Below are 17,500 nucleotides of genomic sequence, written 5' to 3'. Positions count from 1 at the left end.
GGGGACGTGGCGAGAGCCACGGCACCGCGGCCTCGGCCGGAGAGCTTGCCCCGGCGGACCGGACGCTCGCGTCCCGCCCTTACCTCCCTCGCGGGCGGAGGGCGGGGGCAGCGGGCCAGCTACCACGAAAAAACAGACCGTCGGAGGGCGGCCAGGCTATGTACCGGGGTCCGGGGCGGCCCTTGTCCCGCGCCTCGGCGGAAGCCACCCCGGTCTCTGTCCCGGGCCTTAGGCCGCAATGGTCCGCGAGGGACCTGCTCCTCCAACGGGTCCCGACGTCCTACTAGGGGCAGGAAATGCACCCCGCCGCGGCCGCGGCTTTAGACCCCGAGCGGCCGGTGGGCCCGACTCGCACCGGCGCGCGCCTCGCGGCGCGACCGGCGGCCGGGAACATCCGGGAGCACCCGCCCGGGGGCCGGCACTGCGCGGACGGGGCTGAATCTCCCCAATCGGTCTTCCGGGTCTCTCCCGTTTACCCCTGAACGGTTTCACGTACTATTGAACTCTCTCTTCAAAGTTCTTTTCAACTTTCCCTCACGGTACTTGTTCGCTATCGGTCTCGTGGTCATATTTAGCCTTAGATGGAGTTTACCACCCTCTTAGTGCTCCACTCTCAAGGAACACGACTCTGAGGAGAGTCCCCACCCGGGAGCGGCCGCGGTCCTACGGGCCTGGCACCCTCTGCGGGCGATGGCCCCATTCAAGGGAGACTTGGACTCGCTGGACCGCGCCCCGGGAGAGTGGGACCTCCCACACACGACATCTCCCTGCACGTCTCCGCGCGGGATTCCGTGCTGGGCTCTTCCCTGTTCGCTCGCAGCTACTGGGGGAATCCTTGTTAGTTTCTTTTCCTCCGCCTAGTAATATGCTTAAATTCAGCGGGTAGTCTCGCCTGATCTGAGGTCGGAAAGATGGTTTTTTGTACCGACGGGCCGATGTGAGCGGTCGGAAGCTTAGCCTCTCTCATTGAACTGATTTCTTTTTGTTTTGTTTTTTTTGTGGTCATTATTTATTGTGGTCATATCTTTCGCTCCCGCCCGGCAAGTGTGTGTCTCTCTCTCTGTCTCGGGAGTTTGCCTGTCTCCCATCACATCAAGCCGGGCGTCAGTTCTTCTCAGACGCGATCGGGGAAGGATGGGCCCCGTCGCCGAGGAGAGGAGGGCGAGCTAAGTCTATCCGCTCGCTCCACCGAACCCTGTGAAGCCTTCAAGGGCGACTGACTCCCCTTAACCTCCTCGCAGTCGCCGACGCCGCCACCGATTGCTCGGAGCGACGCCGGCGGTGCGAGGTGCAGGCTCGTCAGACCCCCCAGCGTAGGGCCGCTCGCGTGCCTTTATTTCTTTCTTTCTCTTTCTTTCTTTCTTTCTTTCCCTTATTATCTTAAAGACCGCGCGGGCCCACGGGTTTCATGTAGCCGACCCTCAGCCAGGCGTGGTCCGGGATTGGAAATCCAAGGACCGCAATGTGCGTTCGAAACGTCGATGTTCATGTGTCCTGCAGTTCACATGTCGACGCGCAATTAGCTGCGTTCTTCATCGACCCACGAGCCGAGTGATCCACCGCTCAGGGTTGTTTTTCTCTAGATTCGAGCAGAGCTTCGGGTAGGATGCTACTGCTAGTCCCGTAGGACAGGTAGTTGTTATTTTTCGAGGGGGAGCTGCCCCCAGAACAGCGGCACGGTCAGACCGCGCTCCCCTCTCGTTCAAGCGCCGCCGAAACGGCCTTGCGTGGGCAGATAAAGTGGCTTTAAGCCCAGTGCTCGCGGTCGCGCGGGTTGTCCTTGGATCCCTGAGGATCCTCGGAGCCCGCGTGCCGCCGGCACCCACTCACCATCTTTCGCTCCTACTTCCCACCTCGAGGCGGGACGGTCTTGCCGTCCCCCTCCGGGGGATTACTTCGCCGACCTGGACACCTCAGGCCGACGACGTTATCTCCGAGATCCGGCCGCTGCCAGGAAGAGCCGGTCCAATCACAGGCGAGATTACGCCTTCCGCAGAGCCCCGTTCATCTGGTTCATTCTTAATGCCTTCCTTTTATTAATTTTTGATGCGTCTTCCCCTCATTCGGGGGGAGACGGTGCGACTTTCGCCGACCGGTCCCCCCTCAGGTTGACGTCATCTATTTTTCAGTCATCAGTAGTGGTCACATATTATGATGCGTCTTCCCCCTCATGCGGGGGGAGTCGGTGCGACTTTCGCCGACCGGTCCCCCCTCAGGTTGACGTCATCTATTTTTCAGTCATCAGTAGAGGTTGTATTATCATGAATGACCAGACACGGGTACTTCCACGAGAAGGCGGTCCACTCGCAAGCGAGATTACGCACTCCCCCAGAGCCAGCAACCGTCCTCGGTTTCTTAATGCCTTCCTTCTCTGTTCGGTCACTCTCGGTGCCGTTAATGATCCTTCCGCAGGTTCACCTACGGAAACCTTGTTACGACTTTTACTTCCTCTAAATGATCAAGTTCGGGCATCTTCCCGGTGGAATCGAAGGGCCGAAACCCCGCGCCCACCGGTCCGAAGACCTCACTAAATCATTCAATCGGTAGTAGCGACGGGCGGTGTGTACAAAGGGCAGGGACGTAATCAACGCGAGCTTATGACTCGCGCTTACTGGGAATTCCTCGTTCATGGGGAACAATTGCAAGCCCCAATCCCTAGCACGAAGGAGGTTCAGCGGGTTACCCGGACCTTTCGGCCAGGGAGGACACGCTGATTCCTTCAGTGTAGCGCGCGTGCGGCCCAGAACATCTAAGGGCATCACAGACCTGTTATTGCTCAATCTCGTGCGGCTAGAAGCCGCCTGTCCCTCTAAGAAGATTAGGAGTCGCCGGTAGCACAGAGGATACCGGATGCGACTATTTAGCAGGCTAGAGTCTCGTTCGTTATCGGAATTAACCAGACAAATCGCTCCACCAACTAAGAACGGCCATGCACCACCACCCACCGAATCAAGAAAGAGCTCTCAATCTGTCAATCCTCCCGGTGTCTGGGCCTGGTGAGGTTTCCCGTGTTGAGTCAAATTAAGCCGCAGGCTCCACTCCTGGTGGTGCCCTTCCGTCAATTCCTTTAAGTTTCAGCTTTGCAACCATACTTCCCCCGGAACCCAAAAGCTTTGGTTTCCCGGAAGCCGCCCGCCGAGTCATCGGAGGAACTTCGGCGGATTGCTGGCTGGCATCGTTTATGGTTAGAACTAGGGCGGTATCTGATCGCCTTCGAACCTCTAACTTTCGTTCTTGATCAGAGAAAACATTCTTGGCAAATGCTTTCGCTTCTGTCCGTCTTGCGACGATCCAAGAATTTCACCTCTAACGTCGCAATACGAATGCCCCCGTCTGTCCCTTTTGATCATTACCTCGGGGCTTCCGAAAACCAACAAAATAGAACCGAGGTCCTATTCCATTATTCCATGCACTCGGTATTCAGGCGGCTGCTGCCTGCTTTAAGCACTCTAATTTGTTCAAAGTAAAAGTGCCGGCCCATCGTGACACTCGGTCAAGAGCACCGCGACGGGATTGTGTAGGCCCTCCCCGAGACGACCCGAGGCGTGGGAGCGTCGCCGCCCCCATCGCCCGCGGGCGCCGGCTCGGGCCACCGGCAGGACGTCCGCACGTGCGTGCCAGTTAGACACCGACGGGCGGTGAACCGGCAGCGTGGGACACAAGTCCGACTACGAGCTTTTTAACCGCAACAGCTTTAATATACGCTATTGGAGCTGGAATTACCGCGGCTGCTGGCACCAGACTTGCCCTCCAATGGATACTCGTTAAAGTCTTTAGAGTGTACTCATTCCGATTACGGGGCCTCGGATGAGTCCCGTATCGTTATTTTTCGTCACTACCTCCCCGTGCCGGGAGTGGGTAATTTGCGCGCCTGCTGCCTTCCTTGGATGTGGTAGCCGTTTCTCAGGCTCCCTCTCCGGAATCGAACCCTGATTCCCCGTTACCCGTTACAACCATGGTAGGCGCAGAGCCTACCATCGACAGTTGATAAGGCAGACATTTGAAAGATGCGTCGCCGGTTCGTAGACCGTGCGATCCGCCTCCATTTATTCAGAGTCACCAAGGCAAACGGCCGCGTGAGCGACCGATTGGTTTTGATCTAATAAAAGCGTCCCGACCGTCTCCGGTCGGGACTCGGTTGCATGTATTAGCTCTAGAATTACCACAGTTATCCAAGTAACTGTCCACCATCTAAGGAACCATAACTGATTTAATGAGCCATTCGCGGTTTCACCTTAATTTGGCTTGCACTGAGACATGCATGGCTTAATCTTTGAGACAAGCATATGACTACTGGCAGGATCAACCAGGGAACCGAAGACTCACTTGGAGCTCGTTCCTCCCCCTCCACGCGGTCCCGGATGGGTCCGGCGAGGGGGTCCAGTTCATACTTCAACGCTCGCACTCCGTGCGCCCCTGCGAGCAGGGGCCACTTCGTGCCGTTAGGGGGACGCCACGTGAGCGCCCCCAGAACCGTGGTGCCATTAGGGCACCCTTCCCTCTCTTCACTCGACATGCATAAGCGCCGAAGCGCCGTTTGGCATCGCGAGTCTAGCACGCGCCCGGACTACGAGTGAGTCGGTTGCAGTGTGTCCACGATACGCCGCCTATAGACCGTGTCCGGGGGACAGAGGGCCGCGGCATCGCGGTGGCGAAGGGTTTGCCGGGAAGGGGAACGAAGCCGGCCTTTTTCGTAAAATCGTTCCCCTGTTGCTTGCCGGGAAGGTGGACGAACCCGGTCTCTCTCGTAAAATCGTCCACCTGCTGCTTGCCGGGAAGGGGAACAAAGCCGGTCTTTTTCGTAAAATCGTTCCCCTGTTGCTTGCCGGGAAGGTGGACGAACCCGGTCTTTATCGTCAAATCGTCCACCTGCTGGTTGCCGGGAAGGGGAACGAAGCCGGCCTTTTTCGTAAAATCGTTCCCCTGTTGCTTGCCGGGAAGGAGGACGAACCCGGTCTTTATCGTCAAATCGTCCTCCTGTTGCTTGCCGGAAAGGGGAACGAAGCCGGCCTTTTTCGTAAAATCGTTCCCCTGTTGCTTGCCGGGAAGGTGGACGAACCCGGTCTCTCTCGTAAAATCGTCCACCTGCTGCTTGCCGGGAAGGGGAACGAAGCCGGTCTTTTTCGTAAAATCGTTCCCCTGTTGCTTGCCGGGAAGGTGGACGAACCCGGTCTCTCTCGTAAAATCGTCCACCTGCTGCTTGCCGGGAAGGGGAACGAAGCCGGTCTTTTTCGTAAAATCGTTCCCCTGTTGCTTGCCGGGAAGGTGGACGAACCCGGTCTTTATCGTCAAATCGTCCACCTGCTGCTTGCCGGGAAGGGGAACGAAGCCGGCCTTTTTCGTAAAATCGTTCCCCTGTTGCTTGCCGGGAAGGAGGACGAACCCGGTCTTTAACGTCAAATCGTCCTCCTGTTGCTTGCCGGAAAGGGGAACGAAGCCGGCCTTCTTCGTAAAATCGTTCCCCTGTTGCTTGCCGGGAAGGTGGACGAACCCGGTCTTTCTCGTAAAATCGTCCACCTGCTGCTTGCCGGGAAGGGGAACGAAGCCGGCCTTTTTCGTAAAATCGTTCCCCTGCCGGGCGGAGGACGGACCCGGGCTTTTCTTCCGTCAGTTGTGTCCTCCTGATGTATCCAGACACCACCCAAGGCTCAGGAATCGTCTTATGCGGAAAAAGGGCCAATTTATCAGCGACGCATCCGTTAGTTCAACTAGAGGAAGTGTGAAATTTTCCTACAAAATAAGGTGCCAGCGCGGCGTTTTCAGGGGAGACTCGTAACGTCTGAGCCTCAGAGAGCGCGACCCGGCCGAATGCGAGCGGCAGGTCCCCTAAAATCGGCCTACCTAACACGCACGGATGGGACTTTGAAATCTGAAGACGTGGAGGGCACGAACGGGAATATATATGCGGCAGAAGCCAGAGACACCGCCGGCAGCCTCACCGTGACCGCACGAGAAGTCGTCACTTGCGCCAATCTTGCACTCGAGTGCCGAGTCACCTACGAGCAGACCCCTGCTTCTGCCTGTCCATTGAGGGCAGCCGAGCACGCGATTCCCCAGGAGACGGACTTCTGTACACTTGTGCCCCTCTTGCCCTAAACGGGGTTCGAGCAGCGCGGGGAGAGGAATTCAGTCCCCGGCGGATGCGCGCTCGTTCTAAGTGCAGCTTCCGAGAGGCCGCCCGTGAAGGCCATCACTTGTGCCACTCTTGCACTCGGAATCGAGTGCCGACTCGAACCGGAGCCTCCGCCGGCCACTGCGTGGGTTGACGGGCGCCGACCCCGATGAAGACGGCGATCGGTGCACATGTGCCCCCCATGCCCTAAACGGGGTTCGAGCAGCGCGGGGAGAGGAATTCAGTCCCCGGCGGATGCGCGCTCGTTCTAAGTGCAGCTTCCCAGAGGCCGCCCGTTAAGGCCTTCACATGTGCCACTCTTGCACTCGTAGATGAGTGCCGACTCGAGCCCGAGTCTCCGCCGGACACCGCGCGTGATGACGTGCGCCAACCCCGATGGACACGGCGGTCGGTGCACTTGTGCTCCACTTGCCCTAAACGGTTGCAAGTAGAGCGGGCCGAGGCCAGCAGTCCCCCGGCGGATGCGCGCTGGTTCTAAGTGCAGCTTCCCAGAGGCCGCCCGTGAAGGCCGTCACGTGTGCCGCTCTTGCACTCGGAATCGAGTGCCGACTCGAACCGGAGCCTCCGCCGGCCACTGCGTGGGTTGACGGGCGCCGTCCCCGATGAAGACGGCGATCGGTGCACATGTGCCCCTCTTGCCCTAAACGGGGTTCGAGCAGCGCGGGGAGAGGTCTTCAGTCTCCCGCGGATGCACGCTGGTACTAAGGGCCGGCTCACAGAAGCCACCTGTAAAGGCCGTCACATGTGCCACTCTTGCACTCGTAGTCGAGGGCCGACTCGAGCCCGAGCCTCCGCCGGACACCGCGCGTGTTGACGTGCGCCAACCCCGATGGACACGGCGGTCGGTGCATTTGTGCCCCACTTGCACTAAACGGTTGCAAGTACACCGGGCCGAGGAAAGCATTCCCCCGCGGTTGTCCGCTGGTACTAAGTGCAGCTTCCCAGAGGCCGCCCGTGAAGGCCGTCACGTGTGCCACTCTTGCACTCGGAATCGAGTGCCGACTCGAACCGGAGCCTCCGCCGGCCACTGCGCGGGTTGACGGGCGCCGACCCCGTTGAAGACGGCGATCGGTGCACATGTGCCACTCTTGCCCTAAACGGGGATCGAGCGGCGCGGGACGAGGCCTGCAGTCCCCCGCGTTGCCCGGTGGTACTGAGGGCAATCTCCCAGAGGCCGCCCGTGAAGGCCGTTACTTGTGTCACTCTTGCACTCAGTGCCCTGTGCCGACTCGAACCCGAGACTCGGCCGGTCTTCGCAGGCAACAGCGCGGGTTGACCACAAATTACACGGCGGTCGATACACTTGTGCCCCTCTTGCCCTAAACGGTCGCAAGTAGCGCGGGCCGAGGCCTGCAGTCCCTCGCTGTTGTCCGCTGGTACTAGGGGCAGCTTCCCAGAGGCCGCCCGTGAAGACCATCACTTGTGCCACTCTTGCACTCAGGCTCGAGTGCCGACTCGAACCCGAGACTCGACCAGTCTTCGCCGGCCACTGAGCGGGGTGACGGGCGCCGACCCCAAAGGACACGGCGGTCGGTGCACTTGTGCCACTCTTGCCCTAAACGGGGATCGAGCGGCGCGGGTCGAGGCCTGCAGTCCCCCGCGTTGCCCGGTGGTACTGAGGGCAATCTCCCAGAGGCCGCCCGTGAACGCCGTTACTTGTGTCACTCTTGCACTCAGTGTCCTGTGCCGACTCGAACCCGAGACTCGGCCGGTCTTCGCCGGCCACTGAGCGGGGTGACGGGCGCCGACCCCAAAGGAAACGGCGGTCGGTGCACTTGTGCCACTCTTGCCCTAAACTGCCTCAGCCAACGCGGGGCGGAAGCGCGAATGGCCTGCCGGCGACAGGGTCCCCGGCGGCCGGTAGTCCAATCTCAGACTTCCCCCTGCTCGAGGAGAGCCTCGCTCGCCAAGCTCATATACTATAGTCTGGACCCCCCTTATCTCAGCATTCGTCAGTCACGGAAGAGGCAGAGCCGCGGACACCGGCGGATGGCCCCTCGGCTGCCGCCAGAAATTTTAATTAAGTTTTTCTCTTCCTTAATCATTTCCGATCATACTAAATTTTGTATATGTTAGAATACATACACATACTTACTTATATAACCGCTTTATTTAATATTTTTCTGCACTTTAGAAATTTTCGGACTTAGCCGCTGAAGCGACTCAAGTAACACGCACGGTGGGACATAGCCGCAGAACTGGTTTCATGTACCACGCACCACGGGACATAGCCGCAGAATTCGTACCGTCCAAGTAAGGCCCAGCTAACACAGCGGAAATTTATTTTTAGTCAATTAACGGCATTACTATGCACAGCAAGGCCAACTTTCTTCAATTATGAATATTTTTCTGCATTTTGGAAATTTTCGGACTTAGCCGCTGAAGCGACTCAACTAACACGCACGGTCGGACATAGCCGCAGAACTGGTTTCAAGTACCACGCACCACGGGACATAGCCGCAGAATTCGTACCGTCCAAGTAAGGCCCACCTAACACAGCGGAAATTTATTTTTAATCTATTAACGATATTATTAAGCACAGCAAGGCCAACTTTCTTCAATTATGTATATTTTTCTGCATTTTGGAAATTTTCGGACTTAGCCGCTGAAGCGACTCAAGTAACACGCACGGTGGGACATAGCCGCAGAACTGATTTCAAGTACCACGCACCACGGGACATAGCCGCAGAATTCGTACCGTCCAAGTAAGGCCCACCTAACACAGCGGTAATTTATTTTTAATCTATTAACGATTTTATTAAGCACAGCAAGCCCAATTTTCTTCAATTATGTGTATTTTTCTGCATTTTGGAAATTTTTTGGACTTAGCCGCTGAAGCGACTCAACTAACACGCACGGTCGGACATAGCCGCAGAACTGATTTCAAGTACCACGCACCACGGGACATAGCCGCAGAATTCGTCCCGTCCAAGTAAGGCCCACCTAACACAGCGGAAATTTATTTTTAGTCAATTAACGGCATTACTATGCACAGCAAGGCCAACTTTCTTCAATTATGAATATTTTTCTGCATTTTGGAAATTTTCGGACTTAGCCGCTGAAGCGACTCAACTAACACGCACGGTCGGACATAGCCGCAGAACTGGTTTCAAGTACCACGCACCACGGGACATAGCCGCAGAATTCGTACCGTCCAATTAAGGCCCACCTAACACAGCGGAAATTTATTTTTAATCTATTAACGATATTATTAAGCACAGCAAGGCCAACTTTCTTCAATTATGTATATTTTTCTGCATTTTGGAAATTTTCGGACTTAGCCGCTGAAGCGACTCAAGTAACACGCACGGTGGGACATAGCCGCAGAACTGATTTCAAGTACCACGCACCACGGGACATAGCCGCAGAATTCGTACCGTCCAAGTAAGGCCCAGCTAACACAGCGGAAATTTATTTTTAATCTATTAACGATATTATTAAGCACAGCAAGCCCAATTTTCTTCAATTATGTGTATTTTTCTGCATTTTGGAAATTTTTTGGACTTAGCCGCTGAAGCGACTCAACTAACACGCACGGTCGGACATAGCCGCAGAACTGGTTTCAAGTACCACGCACCACGGGACATAGCCGCAGAATTCGTACCGTCCAAGTAAGGCCCAGCTAACACAGCGGAAATTTATTTTTAGTCAATTAACGGCATTACTATGCACAGCAAGGCCAACTTTCTTCAATTATGAATATTTTTCTGCATTTTGGAAATTTTCGGACTTAGCCGCTGAAGCGACTCAAGTAACACGCACGGTGGGACATAGCCGCAGAACTGGTTTCAAGTACCACGCACCACGGGACATAGCCGCAGAATTCGTACCGTCCAAGTAAGGCCCACCTAACACAGCGGAAATTTATTTTTATTCTATTAACGATATTATTAAGCACAGCAAGGCCAACTTTCTTCAATTATGTATATTTTTCTGCATTTTGGAAATTTTCGGACTTAGCCGCTGAAGCGACTCAACTAACACGCACGGTCGGACATAGCCGCAGAACTGGTTTCAAGTACCACGCACCACGGGACATAGCCGCAGAATTCGTACCGTCCAAGTAAGGCCCAGCTAACACAGCGGAAATTTATTTTTAATCTATTAACGATATTATTAAGCACAGCAAGCCCAATTTTCTTGAATTATGTGTATTTTTCTGCATTTTGGAAATTTTTTGGACTTAGCCGCTGAAGCGACTCAACTAACACGCACGGTCGGACATAGCCGCAGAACTGGTTTCAAGTACCACGCACCACGGGACATAGCCGCAGAATTCGTACCGTCTAAGTAAGGCCCACCTAACACAGCGGAAATTTATTTTTATTCTATTAACGATATTATTAAGCACAGCAAGGCCAACTTTCTTCAATTATGTATATTTTTCTGCATTTTGGAAATTTTTTGGACTTAGCCGCTGAAGCGACTCAACTAACACGCACGGTCGGACATAGCCGCAGAACTGGTTTCAAGTACCACGCACCACGGGACATAGCCGCAGAATTCGTACCGTCCAAGTAAGGCCCACCTAACACAGCGGAAATTTATTTTTAATCTATTAACGATATTATTAAGCACAGCAAGCCCAATTTTCTTCAATTATGTGTATTTTTCTGCATTTTGGAAATTTTTTGGACTTAGCCGCTGAAGCGACTCAACTAACACGCACGGTCGGACATAGCCGCAGAACTGGTTTCAAGTACCACGCACCACGGGACATAGCCGCAGAATTCGTACCGTCCAAGTAAGGCCCACCTAACACAGCGGAAATTTATTTTTAGTCAATTAACGGCATTACTATGCACAGCAAGGCCAACTTTCTTCAATTATGAATATTTTTCTGCATTTTGGAAATTTTCGGACTTAGCCGCTGAAGCGACTCAACTAACACGCACGGTCGGACATAGCCGCAGAACTGGTTTCAAGTACCACGCACCACGGGACATAGCCGCAGAATTCGTACCGTCCAAGTAAGGCCCAGCTAACACAGCGGAAATTTATTTTTAATCTATTAACGATATTATTAAGCACAGCAAGCCCAATTTTCTTCAATTATGTGTATTTTTCTGCATTTTGGAAATTTTTTGGACTTAGCCGCTGAAGCGACTCAACTAACACGCACGGTCGGACATAGCCGCAGAACTGGTTTCAAGTACCACGCACCACGGGACATAGCCGCAGAATTCGTACCGTCCAAGTAAGGCCCACCTAACACAGCGGAAATTTATTTTTAATCTATTAACGATATTATTAAGCACAGCAAGCCCAATTTTCTTCAATTATGTGTATTTTTCTGCATTTTGGAAATTTTTTGGACTTAGCCGCTGAAGCGACTCAACTAACACGCACGGTCGGACATAGCCGCAGAACTGATTTCAAGTACCACGCACCACGGGACAGCCGCAGAATTCGTACCGTCCAAGTAAGGCCCAGCTAACACAGCGGTAATTTATTTTTAATCTATTAACGATTTTATTAAGCACAGCAAGCCCAATTTTCTTCAATTATGTGTATTTTTCTGCATTTTGGAAATTTTCGGACTTAGCCGCTGAAGCGACTCAACTAACACGCACGGTCGGACATAGCCGCAGAACTGGTTTCAAGTACCACGCACCACGGGACATAGCCGCAGAATTCGTACCGTCCAAGTAAGGCCCAGCTAACACAGCGGAAATTTATTTTTAATCTATTAACGATATTATTAAGCACAGCAAGCCCAATTTTCTTCAATTATGTGTATTTTTCTGCATTTTGGAAATTTTTTGGACTTAGCCGCTGAAGCGACTCAACTAACACGCACGGTCGGACATAGCCGCAGAACTGGTTTCAAGTACCACGCACCACGGGACATAGCCGCAGAATTCGTACCGTCCAAGTAAGGCCCAGCTAACACAGCGGAAATTTATTTTTAATCTATTAACGATATTATTAAGCACAGCAAGGCCAACTTTCTTCAATTATGTATATTTTTCTGCATTTTGGAAATTTTCGGACTTAGCCGCTGAAGCGACTCAAGTAACACGCACGGTGGGACATAGCCGCAGAACTGATTTCAAGTACCACGCACCACGGGACATAGCCGCAGAATTCGTACCGTCCAAGTAAGGCCCACCTAACACAGCGGTAATTTATTTTTAATCTATTAACGATTTTATTAAGCACAGCAAGCCCAATTTTCTTCAATTATGTGTATTTTTCTGCATTTTGGAAATTTTTTGGACTTAGCCGCTGAAGCGACTCAACTAACACGCACGGTCGGACATAGCCGCAGAACTGATTTCAAGTACCACGCACCACGGGACATAGCCGCAGAATTCGTCCCGTCCAAGTAAGGCCCACCTAACACAGCGGAAATTTATTTTTAGTCAATTAACGGCATTACTATGCACAGCAAGGCCAACTTTCTTCAATTATGAATATTTTTCTGCATTTTGGAAATTTTCGGACTTAGCCGCTGAAGCGACTCAACTAACACGCACGGTCGGACATAGCCGCAGAACTGGTTTCAAGTACCACGCACCACGGGACATAGCCGCAGAATTCGTACCGTCCAATTAAGGCCCACCTAACACAGCGGAAATTTATTTTTAATCTATTAACGATATTATTAAGCACAGCAAGGCCAACTTTCTTCAATTATGTATATTTTTCTGCATTTTGGAAATTTTCGGACTTAGCCGCTGAAGCGACTCAAGTAACACGCACGGTGGGACATAGCCGCAGAACTGATTTCAAGTACCACGCACCACGGGACATAGCCGCAGAATTCGTACCGTCCAAGTAAGGCCCAGCTAACACAGCGGAAATTTATTTTTAATCTATTAACGATATTATTAAGCACAGCAAGCCCAATTTTCTTCAATTATGTGTATTTTTCTGCATTTTGGAAATTTTTTGGACTTAGCCGCTGAAGCGACTCAACTAACACGCACGGTCGGACATAGCCGCAGAACTGGTTTCAAGTACCACGCACCACGGGACATAGCCGCAGAATTCGTACCGTCCAAGTAAGGCCCAGCTAACACAGCGGAAATTTATTTTTAGTCAATTAACGGCATTACTATGCACAGCAAGGCCAACTTTCTTCAATTATGAATATTTTTCTGCATTTTGGAAATTTTCGGACTTAGCCGCTGAAGCGACTCAAGTAACACGCACGGTGGGACATAGCCGCAGAACTGGTTTCAAGTACCACGCACCACGGGACATAGCCGCAGAATTCGTACCGTCCAAGTAAGGCCCACCTAACACAGCGGAAATTTATTTTTATTCTATTAACGATATTATTAAGCACAGCAAGGCCAACTTTCTTCAATTATGTATATTTTTCTGCATTTTGGAAATTTTCGGACTTAGCCGCTGAAGCGACTCAACTAACACGCACGGTCGGACATAGCCGCAGAACTGGTTTCAAGTACCACGCACCACGGGACATAGCCGCAGAATTCGTACCGTCCAAGTAAGGCCCAGCTAACACAGCGGAAATTTATTTTTAATCTATTAACGATATTATTAAGCACAGCAAGCCCAATTTTCTTGAATTATGTGTATTTTTCTGCATTTTGGAAATTTTTTGGACTTAGCCGCTGAAGCGACTCAACTAACACGCACGGTCGGACATAGCCGCAGAACTGGTTTCAAGTACCACGCACCACGGGACATAGCCGCAGAATTCGTACCGTCCAAGTAAGGCCCACCTAACACAGCGGAAATTTATTTTTATTCTATTAACGATATTATTAAGCACAGCAAGGCCAACTTTCTTCAATTATGTATATTTTTCTGCATTTTGGAAATTTTTTGGACTTAGCCGCTGAAGCGACTCAACTAACACGCACGGTCGGACATAGCCGCAGAACTGGTTTCAAGTACCACGCACCACGGGACATAGCCGCAGAATTCGTACCGTCCAAGTAAGGCCCACCTAACACAGCGGAAATTTATTTTTAATCTATTAACGATATTATTAAGCACAGCAAGCCCAATTTTCTTCAATTATGTGTATTTTTCTGCATTTTGGAAATTTTTTGGACTTAGCCGCTGAAGCGACTCAACTAACACGCACGGTCGGACATAGCCGCAGAACTGGTTTCAAGTACCACGCACCACGGGACATAGCCGCAGAATTCGTACCGTCCAAGTAAGGCCCAGCTAACACAGCGGAAATTTATTTTTAATCTATTAACGACATTATTAAGCACAGCAAGGCCAATTTTCTTCAATTATGTATATTTTTCTGCATTTTGGAAATTTTCGGACTTAGCCGCTGAAGCGACTCAACTAACACGCACGGTCGGACATAGCCGCAGAACTGGTTTCAAGTACCACGCACCACGGGACATAGCCGCAGAATTCGTACCGTCCAAGTAAGGCCCAGCTAACACAGCGGAAATTTATTTTTAATCTATTAACGACATTATTAAGCACAGCAAGGCCAATTTTCTTCAATTATGTATATTTTTCTGCATTTTGGAAATTTTCGGACTTAGCCGCTGAAGCGACTCAACTAACACGCACGGTCGGACATAGCCGCAGAACTGGTTTCAAGTACCACGCACCACGGGACATAGCCGCAGAATTCGTACCGTCCAAGTAAGGCCCAGCTAACACAGCGGAAATTTATTTTTAATCTATTAACGACATTATTAAGCACAGCAAGGCCAATTTTCTTCAATTATGTATATTTTTCTGCATTTTGGAAATTTTCGGACTTAGCCGCTGAAGCGACTCAACTAACACGCACGGTCGGACATAGCCGCAGAACTGGTTTCAAGTACCACGCACCACGGGACATAGCCGCAGAATTCGTACCGTCCAAGTAAGGCCCACCTAACACAGCGGAAATTTATTTTTAATCTATTAACGATATTATTAAGCACAGCAAGCCCAATTTTCTTCAATTATGTGTATTTTTCTGCATTTTGGAAATTTTTTGGACTTAGCCGCTGAAGCGACTCAACTAACACGCACGGTCGGACATAGCCGCAGAACTGATTTCAAGTACCACGCACCACGGGACATAGCCGCAGAATTCGTCCCGTCCAAGTAAGGCCCACCTAACACAGCGGAAATTTATTTTTAGTCAATTAACGGCATTACTATGCACAGCAAGGCCAACTTTCTTCAATTATGAATATTTTTCTGCATTTTGGAAATTTTCGGACTTAGCCGCTGAAGCGACTCAACTAACACGCACGGTCGGACATAGCCGCAGAACTGGTTTCAAGTACCACGCACCACGGGACATAGCCGCAGAATTCGTACCGTCCAAGTAAGGCCCAGCTAACACAGCGGAAATTTATTTTTAATCTATTAACGATATTATTAAGCACAGCAAGCCCAATTTTCTTCAATTATGTGTATTTTTCTGCATTTTGGAAATTTTTTGGACTTAGCCGCTGAAGCGACTCAACTAACACGCACGGTCGGACATAGCCGCAGAACTGGTTTCAAGTACCACGCACCACGGGACATAGCCGCAGAATTCGTACCGTCCAAGTAAGGCCCAGCTAACACAGCGGAAATTTATTTTTAATCTATTAACGATATTATTAAGCACAGCAAGCCCAATTTTCTTCAATTATGTGTATTTTTCTGCATTTTGGAAATTTTTTGGACTTAGCCGCTGAAGCGACTCAACTAACACGCACGGTCGGACATAGCCGCAGAACTGGTTTCAAGTACCACGCACCACGGGACATAGCCGCAGAATTCGTACCGTCCAAGTAAGGCCCACCTAACACAGCGGAAATTTATTTTTAATCTATTAACGATATTATTAAGCACAGCAAGGCCAACTTTCTTCAATTATGTATATTTTTCTGCATTTTGGAAATTTTCGGACTTAGCCGCTGAAGCGACTCAACTAACACGCACGGTCGGACATAGCCGCAGAACTGATTTCAAGTTCCAAGCACCACGGGACATAGCCGCAGAGCCATGACTTTTGAGTTAAATTTCGGAAATTTATTTTTAGACAATTAACGGCATTATTGTGCACAGCAAGCCCATTTTTTTTCAATTAAGAATATTTTACTGCATTTTGGAATATTTCGGACTTAGCCGCTGAAGTTATATTCGTTCTATTTCTTATTCTTAGGAAGGCGCTATCACGGCACGGTCTCGTGCTTCGAAGCAGCCCCGTAACTATACTCGCCGTCTGAATTGGCCTCAGGAAGCGACCGTCCCAATACAACCCATCAAACACAGGCGTAGTCTCTTACATGACTTACTTTTAATGCGTTAACGGCTATACGATGATTTCTTTCGAGACGGGGCACCGCAAGCCCAATTTTAATGATTTACAAATACTTAACCATATTATTATTTTTATTATTTGTTATTGATTGCAAATGATTTTATCCCCGGTGGCAGTGACCTACAATAAGGTACAAGAACATAAGACACAACAAAACAATGCGATACATCAACACAGTGAGACAGAAAAAGAATAATTAGAGGGCACAACAAAAAGAATAAGACACAACAGAACCATAAAAGAAAAACATAAGACGCAACCAAAACAACACATCCCACTCACTCACTCAAAATCAAACAACTCATAAGAATACAAAACCATCTACTTCACTATATTACGCTTTCTTCCTCCCTAATTCTTCTTCTTCTACTCCCGTTATTCGTGTTGTCTTATGTTATTTTTATTCAAGTTACTATTATTAAGAAGGCGCCATTACCGCAGGACTCTTTCACCGAAACAGCCTTCTGAGCTACCACGCGCCGTCGGACTTTTGCCGCAGACGTCCCGGGCCTTGGCGGCCGGCAAGCCTCTCGTCGGGGAGAAAATCGCCTTCCGCCCGCGCAAGACAAATGCTGAGATAAGGGGGGTCCAGACCTACTATGGGGAGGACTTTGGGAGCAGGTCCGAGTGCGCGGCCGAACCGGCAATCGGCAAGTATGAGGCCTCCTGCCGGTTCGGGACACGCCGCACTTGACCCGGGGTCGTAGTGTCAGGACGGGGGTGGGGGTGGGGGCAGGACGGAGATCTGGCGTGTGTGGGCGGGCGGGCGGGCGGGGGACCGCGTTCTTAATCGCGGGGACTCGGTCCGGACTCCGTCCTGGGTTCGAACCTAGCTTAATTGTTTTAGGCCCACCTGAGATGCCGCGGGCCACCACGGCGCCCTACGCCGCCGCCGCGAGGACGATGACGACGCTCCTGTGTTCTCCGGCCAGCCTCGAGGACTCAGTCCTCGGTTCGATGCTCGCCTGCCACCACGGCGCCCTACGCCACGCAAGCTCGTCGCTGCTGCAGCCGCGAGGGGCCTATGACGTTCCTGGGTTCGAACCTCGCTTCGGGGATTCTGGGACGCCGCGTGCCTCCACGGCGCCCTACACCAAGAAATCGGGTCG

General features: G+C 51.4%; 2 non-coding genes and 1 pseudogene across 2 annotated transcripts; all 3 read right to left on the bottom strand.

Moving 5' to 3' along the window:
* LOC147870469 (large subunit ribosomal RNA) overlaps nucleotides 1-906 on the bottom strand; it is a 4,225-nt pseudogene extending 3,319 nt beyond the window's left edge.
* Nucleotides 907-1,415: 509 nt separating this feature from the next.
* On the bottom strand, nucleotides 1,416-1,571 carry LOC147870468 (5.8S ribosomal RNA). Its single transcript, XR_015533402.1, has one exon. It is a non-coding gene; the product is annotated as a 5.8S ribosomal RNA (ribosomal RNA).
* An 824-nt stretch (nucleotides 1,572-2,395) lies between these two features.
* Nucleotides 2,396-4,313, bottom strand: LOC147870467 (small subunit ribosomal RNA). The gene has a single exon (XR_015533406.1). It is a non-coding gene; the product is annotated as a small subunit ribosomal RNA (ribosomal RNA).
* Between the last annotated feature and the right edge of the window lie 13,187 nt (nucleotides 4,314-17,500).

This window comes from Zootermopsis nevadensis, unplaced genomic scaffold, assembly GCF_977971745.1.
Source record: "Zootermopsis nevadensis isolate Lab colony 2312 unplaced genomic scaffold, Znev_1.0 Znev_ptg000248l, whole genome shotgun sequence".
Classification (NCBI taxonomy): Eukaryota; Metazoa; Arthropoda; class Insecta; order Blattodea; family Termopsidae; genus Zootermopsis; species Zootermopsis nevadensis.
Note: the sequence above shows the minus strand (reverse complement) of the source record. Positions and strands in the feature narration are given on the sequence as shown.